The sequence below is a fragment of the Babylonia areolata genome, chromosome 25 (genome assembly GCF_041734735.1).
Source record: "Babylonia areolata isolate BAREFJ2019XMU chromosome 25, ASM4173473v1, whole genome shotgun sequence".
NCBI classification, from domain to species: domain Eukaryota; kingdom Metazoa; phylum Mollusca; class Gastropoda; order Neogastropoda; family Buccinidae; genus Babylonia; species Babylonia areolata.
Window position 1 is genome coordinate 21072706 of NC_134900.1, and position 12249 is coordinate 21084954.

Consider the following 12249-nt stretch of genomic DNA (forward strand, 5'->3'; position numbering starts at 1 on the left):
TGAACAACATGCACCACGCCAGTGACTCACAGCACCACGTCACCAACTGAAATCACCACTTTACAATTTGGAAAGAAAAAAGTTCTCGGCTACCACATGCAATTTATTTTGTTACTTCCTCCCCAAGACTTTTGTGATCTGGTTGCAGGTGGTTTGGACGAGACGTTGAGAAGATGTTTTCCTTCTCCCACCAAGAGTGGTCTGGGAGCTAGTCTTTTCAATAAGATGTTGATAAGATTTTTTTCATCCCCCCTGCAAACGACCCAATTTTTTTTTTTAAAGCTGAGATAGTACATCCAGCAGTGTTCATGGCTGAGACAGTACATCTACAGCAGTGCTCATGGCTGGGACAGTACATCTAGCATAGTGTTCATGGCTCAGATGGTGCATCTAGCATAGTGTTCATGGCTGAGAGAGTGCATCTAGCATAGTGTTCATGGCTGAGACAGTACATCTTGCATCGTCATTAATGCACCCTCGCTCGAGGCACTGGCATCATATAGACCACGTCATCACCAGGAAAAGGGACAGGCTGGACGTCAGTGACGAGAGCCATGTGTGGTGCCGACCACCGCCTCATTGTGTCCAAGTTCAGGCTTCGCATTCTGCTCATAAGAAGACCCCAAGGTCAGAAGACTGCAAAGAGGCTGAATGTCTCCAAGTTGAAAAGCAGCAATGTTGCAGAAGAAGTCGCAGACGAATTTTAAGGCAGACTGCCAGACACACCAGAAGACGATGGGACCACCGTTAAGGAACAGTGGATGGCCTTCAGAGACGCTGTCTACACTGCTTAGGCCCCCCGAACATCACGGACCAGCAAACCGAAGAAACCATGACTGGTTCGATGAGAATGATGAAGAAATCCACTGATGACAGAGAAACATCAACTATTCAGAGCACATCATAACGACCCCATGTCACAAGCCAAGGAAGATGCCCTTGATAACGCAAAAAGAAAGGTGCAGCAACTTCGCCAGACGCAGGACAACTGGTTCGGCCAGTGCGAATGAAATACAGGGCTACGCAGACAGCAACAACACAAAGTGCATCCACGATATGCTTAAGGCTGTAAACGGACCCAAGTCCTCCTGCTCTTCACCCCTCCTCAACACAGATGGAACGCAGCTGCTGACAGAGAAGCAGATTCTGGAGCAGTGGGCTGAGCACTTCAACAACGTCCTTAACAGTCCTGCCAAAATAAACGACGAGGCCATTGCTCGCCTGCCCCAGGTAGAGATCAACGAGGACCTCGACACCCACCCCACAGAAGATAAAATCAGGAAGGCAGTGAAGCAACTCTCCTGTGGCAAAAGCGCCAGGATCCGATGCAATCCCTGCCGAGGTATACAAAGCAGGAGGCCCTGCCATGATGCAAAAGCTGACTGAACTCTTCCAGTCCATGTGGAACGAGGGACAGATCCCGCAACAGCTGAAAGATGCCAGCATAGTCCCCATCTACAAGAGGAAAGTCAACCGCCAGTCTTGCGACAACCACCGAGGCATCTCCCTCTTGGCTACTGCTGGGAAGATTCTGGCCCGTGTCCTGCTAAACTGCCTTCTCCAACATCTTGAGCAAAGTCTCCTCCCAGAAAGCTAGTGTGGCTTCCATGCTGAACGTGGGACTGCGGACATGTTTTTTGCTGCGCGCCAACTCCAGGAAAAATGCAAGGAGCAACAAAGCGACCTCTTCATGACCTTTGTCGATCTGACCAAGGCTTTGGATACGGTCAGCAGAGAAGGCTTGTGGACGATCATGGAGAAGTTTGGCTGCCTCAGCAAGTTCAACACAATCGTCCGACAGCTCCACGGCGGCATGATGGTGATAGTTCTGGATGACGGAGAAAGTCAGAGATCTTCCCACTGACAAACGGCGTCAAACAAGGCTGCGTTATCGCCCCATCTCTGTTCAGTATGGTATTCTCTCTCATGCTGACAGATGCCTTCCGTGACTGCAAAGGAGGAGTCCACTTCAGGTACAGGACTGACGTGAAATTCTGCAACCTCAGCCGCCTGCAGGCTGTTACAAAGGTGAAAGAGACTGTCATCAGGTACTTCTTGTTTGCTGATGACTGAGCACTCAACGCCAGAACAGAGTAGATGAAATGAAATGAAATGAAATTATGGTGCTTAGAGCCTCGCCGACCACTAAGGCCATCTCAAGGCTATCGCCGCGTCAATTACTACTACAAGGCTAAAAAAAAAACAACAACCAATTAAAACGAGTCACCACTTCAAACTTTCCACTCCAAAGTTAAAAAAAAAACTTCCATAGTTTAAAACCTTCAAATCTGGTTAAAAAGGTTAACTTCTTTTAAGAAGTCCATCAGCGCCCACGGAGGGACATCACGAAACAAAGTCTTCAAAGAAACCGCCGTGTAATGTCTGCGTCTAACGTCATGCAGATCCCAACAGTCAAGGAGCACGTGTTTCACAACAGAGTAGATGATGTGAAATGGACTGCTTCTCACAAGCTGTGACAACTTCGGTATCACCATCAGCACCAAAAAGATAGAAGTTATGTACCAGCCTGCCCCAGGCAAGTCATACCAGGAGCCGCGCATCACAGTGAAGGGACAGAACCTTCAGGCAGTTGACAACTTCACCTACCTGGGCAGCACTCTCGCGCAGTGAACATAGACGATGAGGTCAACAACAGGATCGCCAAAGCCCAGCGCCGCCTTTGGGTGACTCTGTGAGAACGTCTGGGAGTGGACTCAGCACTACCACCAAGCTGAAAGTGTGGTGGTGTGTGTCCATCGAGATCGATGATGACCATCGTTGTCATCCAGCTGGAGGATGGGGGGAGTGTGGTGGTGGGGTGGGGGGATGCTCATGAATCTATCTGTGAATGCGCAGATGGCTGAATAGTCCAATCTGCGCACGAAATGTTCGCTGACAGTTGGGGCAGACAAAGACAGGCATATCATTTTCAGGGAGCTTGTTTGCCCGTGACTTTCTGGCCTGCCTCTTCCGAACAGCTGCAGCAGTCCTGTTGGCCTCGCACAACTTGGCGCCGTGTGATATCTTCCCTTGTTGCAGCTCGCCACAGAAGAGCCTTTTGGGCAGCCGATGGTCTGGCATGCACGCCACGTGTCCAGCCCAGCGAAGCTGGGACTGCATCAGGATGGTGAAGATGCTGGGAAGGGTGGCTTTTGCAAGCACCTCTGTGTCTGGGGTCCTGTCTTGCCACTTGATGTTCAGTAGCTTCCTGAGGCATGTTGTGTGGAAGTGGTTCAGCTTCTGGGAGTGTCGTTGGTACACTGTCCAAGTTTCGCAGGCGTACAGTAGTGTGGGGAGAACTACTGCTCTGTAGACCTTTAGCTTGGTCTCAAGACCAATGCCTCTTCTGTTCCAGACATTTGCATAGAGTCTGCCAAAGGTTGCGCTTGCTCTTGCAATCCTGACGTTCACTTCATCGTCGATGGTCGCATTTCGTGACAGTGTGCTGCCAAGGTATGTGAACCGCTCCACCGCACTGAGTCTCTGACCGTTGACTGTGATGTTGGGCTCAACGTGGGGTTTCCCTGGTGCTGGCTGATGGAGAACTTCAGTTTTCTCTCTGATGATGTCTGTCATGACCTTCGTTTTTGCTTGAAGCCTTCTGAGGTTAAACAGCTTGCCATCTGTTCGGTACTTTAGGCCGATTCCAACATCGCCATCTCTGAAGGCATCAGTAAGCATTGCAGAGAACATGAGGCTGAACAGTGTTGGCGCCAGAACACATCCTTGCTTGACACCATTTGTGACAGGAAAAGGAGCAGATGTTTCACCATTGTCCTGGACTTGAGCCTGCATGCCTTCATGGAATTGACTGACCAAGGAAATAAATTTCCAAGGGCATCCGTACTTGGCCATGATTTTCCACAGTCCCTCTCTACTCACGGTGTCGTAGGCCTTAGTGTGGTCGACATAGGTGGAGAACAGATCAGCATTTTGCTCCTGACATTTCTCTTGCAGCTGCCTTGCAGCAAACACCATGTCGGTGGTTCCGCGCTCTTTCCGGAATCCACATTGGCTCTCAGGCAAATGACCTTGGTCAAGGTGTGCTGTGAGGCGGTTTAGTAGGATCCTGGCAAGTATCTTGCCTGCGATGGAGAGCAAGGAAATGCCCCGATGGTTATCACAGGCTTGCCGGTTCCCCTTTCGCTTGTACAAGTGAATGATAGATGCATTTTTGAAATCCTGGGGGATTGTCTCTTCTTTCCATATGAGTGAGTACAGCTGATGGAGATTCTCAGTGCCTGAAATGAAATGAAATGAAATTATGGTGCTTAGAGCCTCGCCGACCACTAAGGCCATCTCAAGGCTATCGCCGCGTCAATTACTACTACAAGGCTAAAAAAAAAACCACCCAATTAAAACGAGTCACCACTTCAAACTTTCCACTCCAAAGTTAAAAAAAAAACTTCCATAGTTTAAAACCTTCAAATCTGGTTAAAAAGGTTCACTTCTTTTAAGAAGTCCATCAGCGCCCACGGAGGGACATCACGAAACAAAGTCTTCAAAGAAACCGCCGTGTAATGTCTGCGTCTAACGTCATGCAGATCCCAACAGTCAAGGAGCACGTGTTTCACGGTGAGAGGCTCGTCACAGGGAACGCATCGAGGGGCCTCCTCCCCCTTCAACAAGTAAGAATGAGTAAAAAAAGTGTGCCCCGTACGCAGTCTGCACAGCACAGATTCCTCCTTTCTGTTCTTCACCCCCGAAGGGAGGGTCTCTTTTAGGTCCGGACGGATCTGGAAGAGCTTGTTGTCCGTCTGGGTGTTCCACTTCTCTTGCCAAAGATCCTTAACGTAAGTATTGACCTTCCGCTTCATGTCTGTATAGGGTACCAAGGATCTGGACAATTCTTTCTTTACAGCGTTCCTGGCCAGCAGGTCCGCCCTTTCGTTACCACGAATGCCAACATGTCCGGGAACCCAGGCCAACACAACCTCGTATCCTTTCTTCGTTGCGAGAGTAAAAGTTTCATAAAATTCCAGCAGTTTGGGATGAGTGATATTCCTGCAGGCGATCGCCTCCAGGGCTGATAAGGAGTCGGAAAAGATCATGAATCTCTTCTGTTTGGAAGAGAGAACCATTTTTAACCCCAGGACCAGTGCGGTCAGTTCCGCGGTGTATACCGAGCTGTCAGACAGGATGTGTTCCGTTGAGGGCCGGTCAGGAAAGGCGGGACAGAACGCAGATGCGGCGACTCCGTCCTCTGACTTGGAACCGTCAGTGAAGATGCCTTGAAAAGTGGGGAATTTGTGGCACAGTTCCGAAAAGTAGGTTCTGTAGGCCAGAGAACTGGTGGTGTCCTTACGGTACGAGGCCAGATCGAATCGGACCTCAGGTGTTGTAAAGGTCCACGGGGGGCTGTCAGGGAACTTAGAGAAATCTGAGATGCCACCGACATCCAGATCGGCATTTTCCAAGTGCGGCTGAATGCGGAGTCCGAGAGGAGGTATGCAGTTTGGGTTGTCTGTAAATTTCTTATCGAAAGGGTTGTTGAATACAGCATCGTAAGCAGGGTTTGTAGGTTCCGAAAACAATTTCAAATAATAGTTCAGGGTCAGCTTCAGTCTGCGGTTGGAAAGAGGCGGTTCCCCCGCCTCTGCGTACAGGCTGTGCACAGGGGTGGTGCGGAAAGCACCTAAGCTGAGACGGAGCCCTTGGTGGTGTACAGGGTCCAACAGTTTCAGGTAGGACGGTCTGGCCGAGCCGTATACAACACTTCCATAATCCAGTTTGGACCGGACCAGGGCTCTGTAGAGGTGCAAGAGAGTCCTCTTATCAGCACCCCAGTTCGTGTGTGCCACAACTCGGATGATGTTCAGGGCTTTTAGGCAAGATATTTTCAGCTGTTTAATGTGGCTGAGAAAATTCAGCTTCTGATCGAAGACGACCCCTAGAAATCTGGCTTCCTTGACCGCCGGGATGGTGGATGTTCCCAGACGGATTTCAGGGTCCTGATAGAATTGGCGAAAATTCTGAAAGTGGATGCATTCAGTTTTGGAGGACGAAAATGTGAAGCCATTCTCCTCTGCCCAACACTGGATTTTGTTGACGCAGAGCTGAAGCCGTCGCTGGATGCTGGCGTACGTGCTGCCGGTTGCATATAAGGCAAAATCATCCACGAACAGCGAGCTGTCCGATCCTTTCTGAACGGATTGAACGATGTCATTAATTTTGATGCTGAACAGAGCCGGCGACAGGATGCTCCCCTGCGGGACACCCAGCTCCTGCTCGTGAATGTCGGACAGGGTGGTGCCGACTCTCACCTGGAATTGTCTGTCTTGTAAAAAATTGTGGATAAACTGAGGCAGGTGTCCTCGGAAGCCGAGCTTGTGCAAGTCGGAAAGAATACCAAATTTCCACGTGGTATCGTAAGCTTTCTCCAGGTCAAAAAATATGGCCACCACATGTTGTTTGTTGACGAAAGCATTTCTTATCGTGGTTTCCAGACGAACCAGATGGTCAACGGTAGAGCGATGCTTGCGGAAACCGCACTGTTCCTTCGCCAGAAGGCCGTCGGTCTCTAGTTTCCACATCAGTCTACCGTTGACCATCTTCTCCATCAGTTTGCAGACGCAGCTGGTCAGTGCAATTGGGCGGTAGTTGGAGGGGTTCGAGGGGTCTTTTCCCGGTTTCGGCAGCGGGATTATGAGGGCTTTCCGCCAGGAGGGTGGAAAGAAGCCTGTGACCCAGATGTGGTTATAAACTTTAAGCAGGGTGTCCAGACAGGTTTGGGGAAGGTGCTTTAGGAGTTTATAATGGACTTCGTCCATTCCTGGACAGGAATCCGTACAGGTCTGAAGGGCAGATTTAAGTTCGTTCATTGTGAAAGGAAGGTTGTAATTCTCTGTGTTGTCGGAAAAGAAGTTACATGGTGTTTTTTCTGACAGGTTTTTGGTTTTAAGAAAGCGAGCAGATTTGTTAGCAGATCTCGAGTTCTGTTCTATTGTGGAGGCCAGCAAATTGGCAACTGCTTTCTTCTCTGTGATCAGAACGTCTGAAAGTTTAAGATGGTGGAAGGTCGGGCATGCGTTTTTGCCCTTAATTCTTTTTAAAACCCTCCACACTTTCTTCTTGGGTGTGTTGGAGGTTAAGGAAGAGCAGAAATCTCTCCAAGACTTCCTCTGGCTCTTTTTAAAAACATACCTGGCTTTCGCCCTCAGCTGTTGATGGGTTCGAACGCTATCGGACTCCGGTCTCCGAAAGACGCGTCGCTGCGCTCTCTTCCGAGACTTGCGGGCCTCCCGACATTCCGCGTTGAACCAGGGCGTTCTAGGGACCTGAGGCTTGGAGGTAGACGATGGGACTGCTGCTTTGGCGCAATCTAAAACGATCCGAGTCAGAGCGTCAGCAGGGTCCTTGCTTTTCAATACTGTTTCTTCCTGCAGCTCTGCTCTTATCTTGGTGGTAAAAAAAACTCCAGTCTGCTTTGTCGTAGTACAGGCGGTCAGGCAGAGAGTCACCTTCTCCATCTGTGGGGCGGAGGACGACAGGAAAGTGGTCACTCCCGTGCAGATCGTCGTGCACTTTCCACTCGTAGTCCAGGACCAACGATGGATCGCAGACGAGAGCTTTCCAGAGGACAGATACAGGTAAGTGGGAGACTTGTCGTTAAGACAGCACAAGTCCATGTCAGAGAGAAGGTTTTCTAAGAGAAGACCTCGGGCTGATGTCATCTCACTTCCCCAGAGCGGGGAGTGTCCGTTGAAGTCGCCCAACAGTAAAAACGGACGTGGGAGCTGGTCGACCAGGTTCATGAGGTCCTGCCTCAGAACATGGACGGAAGGGGGAAGGTAGAGAGAGCAGACAGTGATGGTTTTCTCGAGCGTGACTCTGACTGCCACCGCCTGTAAAGGGGTGCTTAAAAGAACTGTACTGTATAAAAGGGACTTTCGAATAAAAAGAGCGACACCTCCCGTCAACCCCTCTTCCTTCGGTTGAGCGGGTTTAAAAACGGAGTTAAAACCAGAGAGAGATAAAACCTTGCCATCTCTTTGCAGAGTCTCCTGCAGTGCCAGCACTGAAGGTTTCAAAGCACGACAAAGCAGCTGGAGTTCCTGGAAGTTGGCATAGAATCCCCGGATATTCCAGTGGATCACTGCCATTAAAAAGGTTTTTAAAAAAAAAAAAATAAAGCAGCAGCCTATTCCATCGCTACCCCCTGCTCCTCCACTTGCGGTGGCTCAAGGTCCGCCAGGATGGAGTATTTGTTTTTTGACATAAATTTTTCGGGTTCCGACCGGGTCGGAATATCCACCACCTTGGCCCCTCCCGCCCAGCAGCCCCTGAGGACTGCCGCGCAGGATGGGAAGGGGTGGACACAGCGCCTCCACCCAAGGCCAACGGTTCCGACGAGGCGGTTAAGTCGTCCGTCTGCGTTCCTGTGGACGTCGTCTGGACTGCGACGTCCACCGTCCTGGATCTGACGACAGAGGCATACGACGCCTTAGGCGACGCGGCCTCCACCTGTTTCCTTGCCTCAAAGAAGGAAATTTTCTGTTCTGTCTTGACTTTCTGGATTTGTTTTTCTTTCTTCCAGGCGGGGCAGTCCTTCGATGAGGACGGGTGGCCACCTCCGCAGTTCGCACACAGGGCTGCACTGACGCATTCGCCCTGGTGCGCCGCCTTCGAACAGGTGCCACACGCCTCTTCCTCCTTACATCGGTCTCTCACGTGTCCGAATTTCTGACACTTAAAGCATCTCAGAGGGGACGGTACGTACAGGCTGACATTAACTAGCAGGTATCCGACCCGAATGTCCTTGGGGACATCCGGGCAGCAGAAGGTGAGGAAGAAAGTGTTGGTCGGGACTCTGTCCGACCCCTTCCTCACCGTCACCCTGTACACATCGGTCACTCCCTGAGAGGACAGTTCGCTCTTGATCTCGGCCTCAGACACACCTTTCAACTCCGGGCATCTGATGACTCCCTTTGAGCAGTTGAGACCTTTGTGAGGGGAAATCTTCACTGCCCTATCCACGAAAGTGGTCGCCTTGAGAAGGAGCTGTGTCTGTCTTTTGGATTCTGTCTGTACTAAAAACGCTCCGCTCCTCAGCCTCTTGATGGATCTGAGCGATCCTGCCAGACACTGAAAGCCCTTCTGGACAGTGAAGGGGCTGAGAGCCGACAAGGGCTTGTCGTCATCAGCGCCCTCCATCACTAGCCACGATGGCCAAAAACCAGAGGTCTCAACGACCTCCGACTCAGAGTCTGAGTCGTCCGTTCCCTGTCGTCGTCTTTTTCCGAGTTTGGGGGGGTGTATTTGTTTAGGATTCATGTTGAAAGAAAAATGTGAATTCATCCCTCCCTTACCCACCCACCATGGGGTCCAACTTAGGGGCCAGGGTCAAGGGAACACCAGCTTGACCCCTTCCAGGTTTCGGGAGGGATATACAACCAGCAGCCCAGCTCCAACGTGCTCCCCCCCGATCATGCCCAGCTCCCGGGGACAGAGAGCCGAGCACTACGGGGGTTACCTTCGTCAGCCACTAAACTGCCAGTCTTGACCCAGCCCCACGAAGGGGTAGCCGATTGACACACACAGGCCAATGTGTGCCGCCTGTCTTAGGAGAGGTCCGAGCCAAAGGGATGTGTTGAGAGCAGCGTGCTCTCTCAATCCCCAGGATCTCATTCCCCTCCATCACAGGTCGCGCCGCACGGCAAACACGGCGGGCCTAAAGAAGGCCGCAGAGAAAAAAAGAATGTGGAAAAGAAGGCTTGATGGGGAGCTGAGGACAGAAAAGAGGCGGTAAAAAGAAGAACAAAGAATAGCGAAAGGGACAGTGGGTCACGTTTAGTTTGGGCCTCACTCACGACCTGTTCGGCATGGGAAGCCCAATCAGGGGCATCAGTACAAAACCACCACTTATTCAGCCCTAACAGCTACGATGGCTATGTAGGCTGTCAATTAAGACCTGGGACCAGAGCACCAAACCCCAAGAAGCACTGATGCCCCCGCCGACATAGCTCGCTCGATCACTGGCCACTAAGCCTCCCGACCACGACAAGGTAGTGACCCTCCCGGGAGTGGGTCAGGAGAACACCAGCCTGACCCCCTCCAGGTTTCGGGAGGCCTCAGTGCCTCCATCCTTGTAGACCTCTGCTGGTATGGAGTCTGAGCCAGGTGTTTTGCCACTGGATAGCAGACGGATTGCTTTCTGGGTCTCAAGAAGTGTTGGCGGATCGTCCAGTGCTTCGTTGATGGGGACTTGTGGGAGACGGTCTATGGCTTCATAATTTATGGAGGAAGGGCGATTTAGGACACTGTTGAAGTGCTCAGCCCAGCGTTCGAGAATTTTCTCCTTCTCAGTGATAAAGGTATTCCCATCTGCACTGAGGAGGGGGTATGATCCTGAGGATGTGGGGCCGTAGATTTCTTTTAAGGCATCATAGAACCTATTCACATCGTGCCTGTCAGCATATCCCTGGATCTCATCAGCTTTGTCACTCAGCCACTTATCCAGGTAGGCTTGATGCAGACGGCGTTTCTCATCCAGAAGCTGCTTGATTTCATCACAGTTTTCATCAAGCCAGTCTTTGTGCTTTCTGGTCATGGGTCCCAGGGTCTCTGAAGCTGTATTATAGATCAGCTCGCGCAGCGTACTCCAGTCACTCCACATTCTGGTTGTCCAGAGAGGCGGATTCCAGACAATCTTCCAGCAGCTCCACAAAGGTCTGTTTGATGGTGATGTTTTTCAGCTTAGCGATGTTGAGCCGTTTTGGAGCCTTCTGGCCTTGGGGGCGTCTCTTGGGTTGGATTCGAATATTCAGCTTCGAGACTACAAGGCGATGGTCTGTCCAACACTCGGCGCCGCACATGGTCTTTGTCACACGTACATCTTGCCTATCCCTTTTCCTGACGATGACGTTATCGATGAGATGCCAATGCTTTGAGCGAGGGTGCATCTATGACGTCCTGTTACGGGTAGGGAGGCAGAAAACTGTGTTGGTTAACAGCAGTTCGTGCTCGGCACAGGTCTGAAGCAAAAGCAATCCATTTGGGTTGCAGTGGCCCACACCGTGCTTTCCAATCACTCCATCCCAAGAGATGTAGTCAGAGCCAACTCTAGCATTGAAGTCCCCAAGAATGATGAGCTTGTCTGCTTTCGGGATAGCAGAACGACAGAGTAAAGGTCCTCGTAGAACTTTGCCTTCACTTCATCTGGGTTGGTCATGGTTGGGGTGTAGGCACTGACAATGGTGAGGTGCTTCTGGCCAGATGCCAGTGGGAGTTTCATGGTCATAAGCCTATCGTTCACTCCCTTTGGGATTCCAGCTAGCTTGCTGACAAGTGCTGTTTTTACTGCAAAACCAACGCCAGCCTCATGTCGCTCTTCGCTTCCTGGTCCACTCCAGAAGAAGGTGTAACTAGATCCCCGTTCATTGAGCTCGCCTTCGCCTGCAAGCCGAGTCTCACTCAAGGCTGCGATGTCGATGTTGTATCTGGCGAGTTCGGATGCAACTAATGCCGTTCTCCTTTGGGGTCTGTCCACGTTATCTCTGTCCAGGAGAGTCCTTATGTTCCAAGCACCAATGGTGAGAGGAACGATCCTTGTTTTTTTCTTTTCTTTCTCTTTGTTTCGACCGCTGATGTAGGGTCCCCGCCAGCCGCGGCATGCTGGCCAGGGTGATATGGAGCAGGCAATTTTTAGGGCACCTTTTCTAGCCCCTTCCTCATGCCAGGGAGGTGAGCAGTGCATTCCTAAAGAGGGCTGCTCAGACGCTCAGACGGCTGCCGAGCTCCATCGCTGCTCCTGTCGATGAAGAACGACCCTATGGCCTGAGCCGCCTGCGTGCAGGTCTGCGGCTGCGACTGCCAGTGTACCCACACCTGTCGTTTCGTTGCTCGCCTGTCGCCACAGGACTTGGGGGTGATGAAAGGATGAAGGATGAAAGGTCATTAAGGATGACTGATGACTTGCGCGATGAGTTTGTTTAAAGTGAAGAGGAGCTGCGCAACGTCGACCTCACTCTCTCGTCCGGGTTCACCAATTTCCAGTGGCAAAACTAAGTCGAGACGACTGGAGGATGAGCACGGATGCAGTGGATGACCAAGATATCCTTTCGGTGTCTCATCTTGCTCTCTGCATTCCACAGTGCGTTGCTGTAACTGCCTTCCTCTCCATTGAACCGACAGGTTTCTTCCACAGATTCTGCCGGATCCAGACTTCACATGCATGGGTAGACACACCCCGGGGGCCAACTGCGTGTGGCATGATCACAGCACGGTGGAGCTAGATGGCCGTCGGTGGCT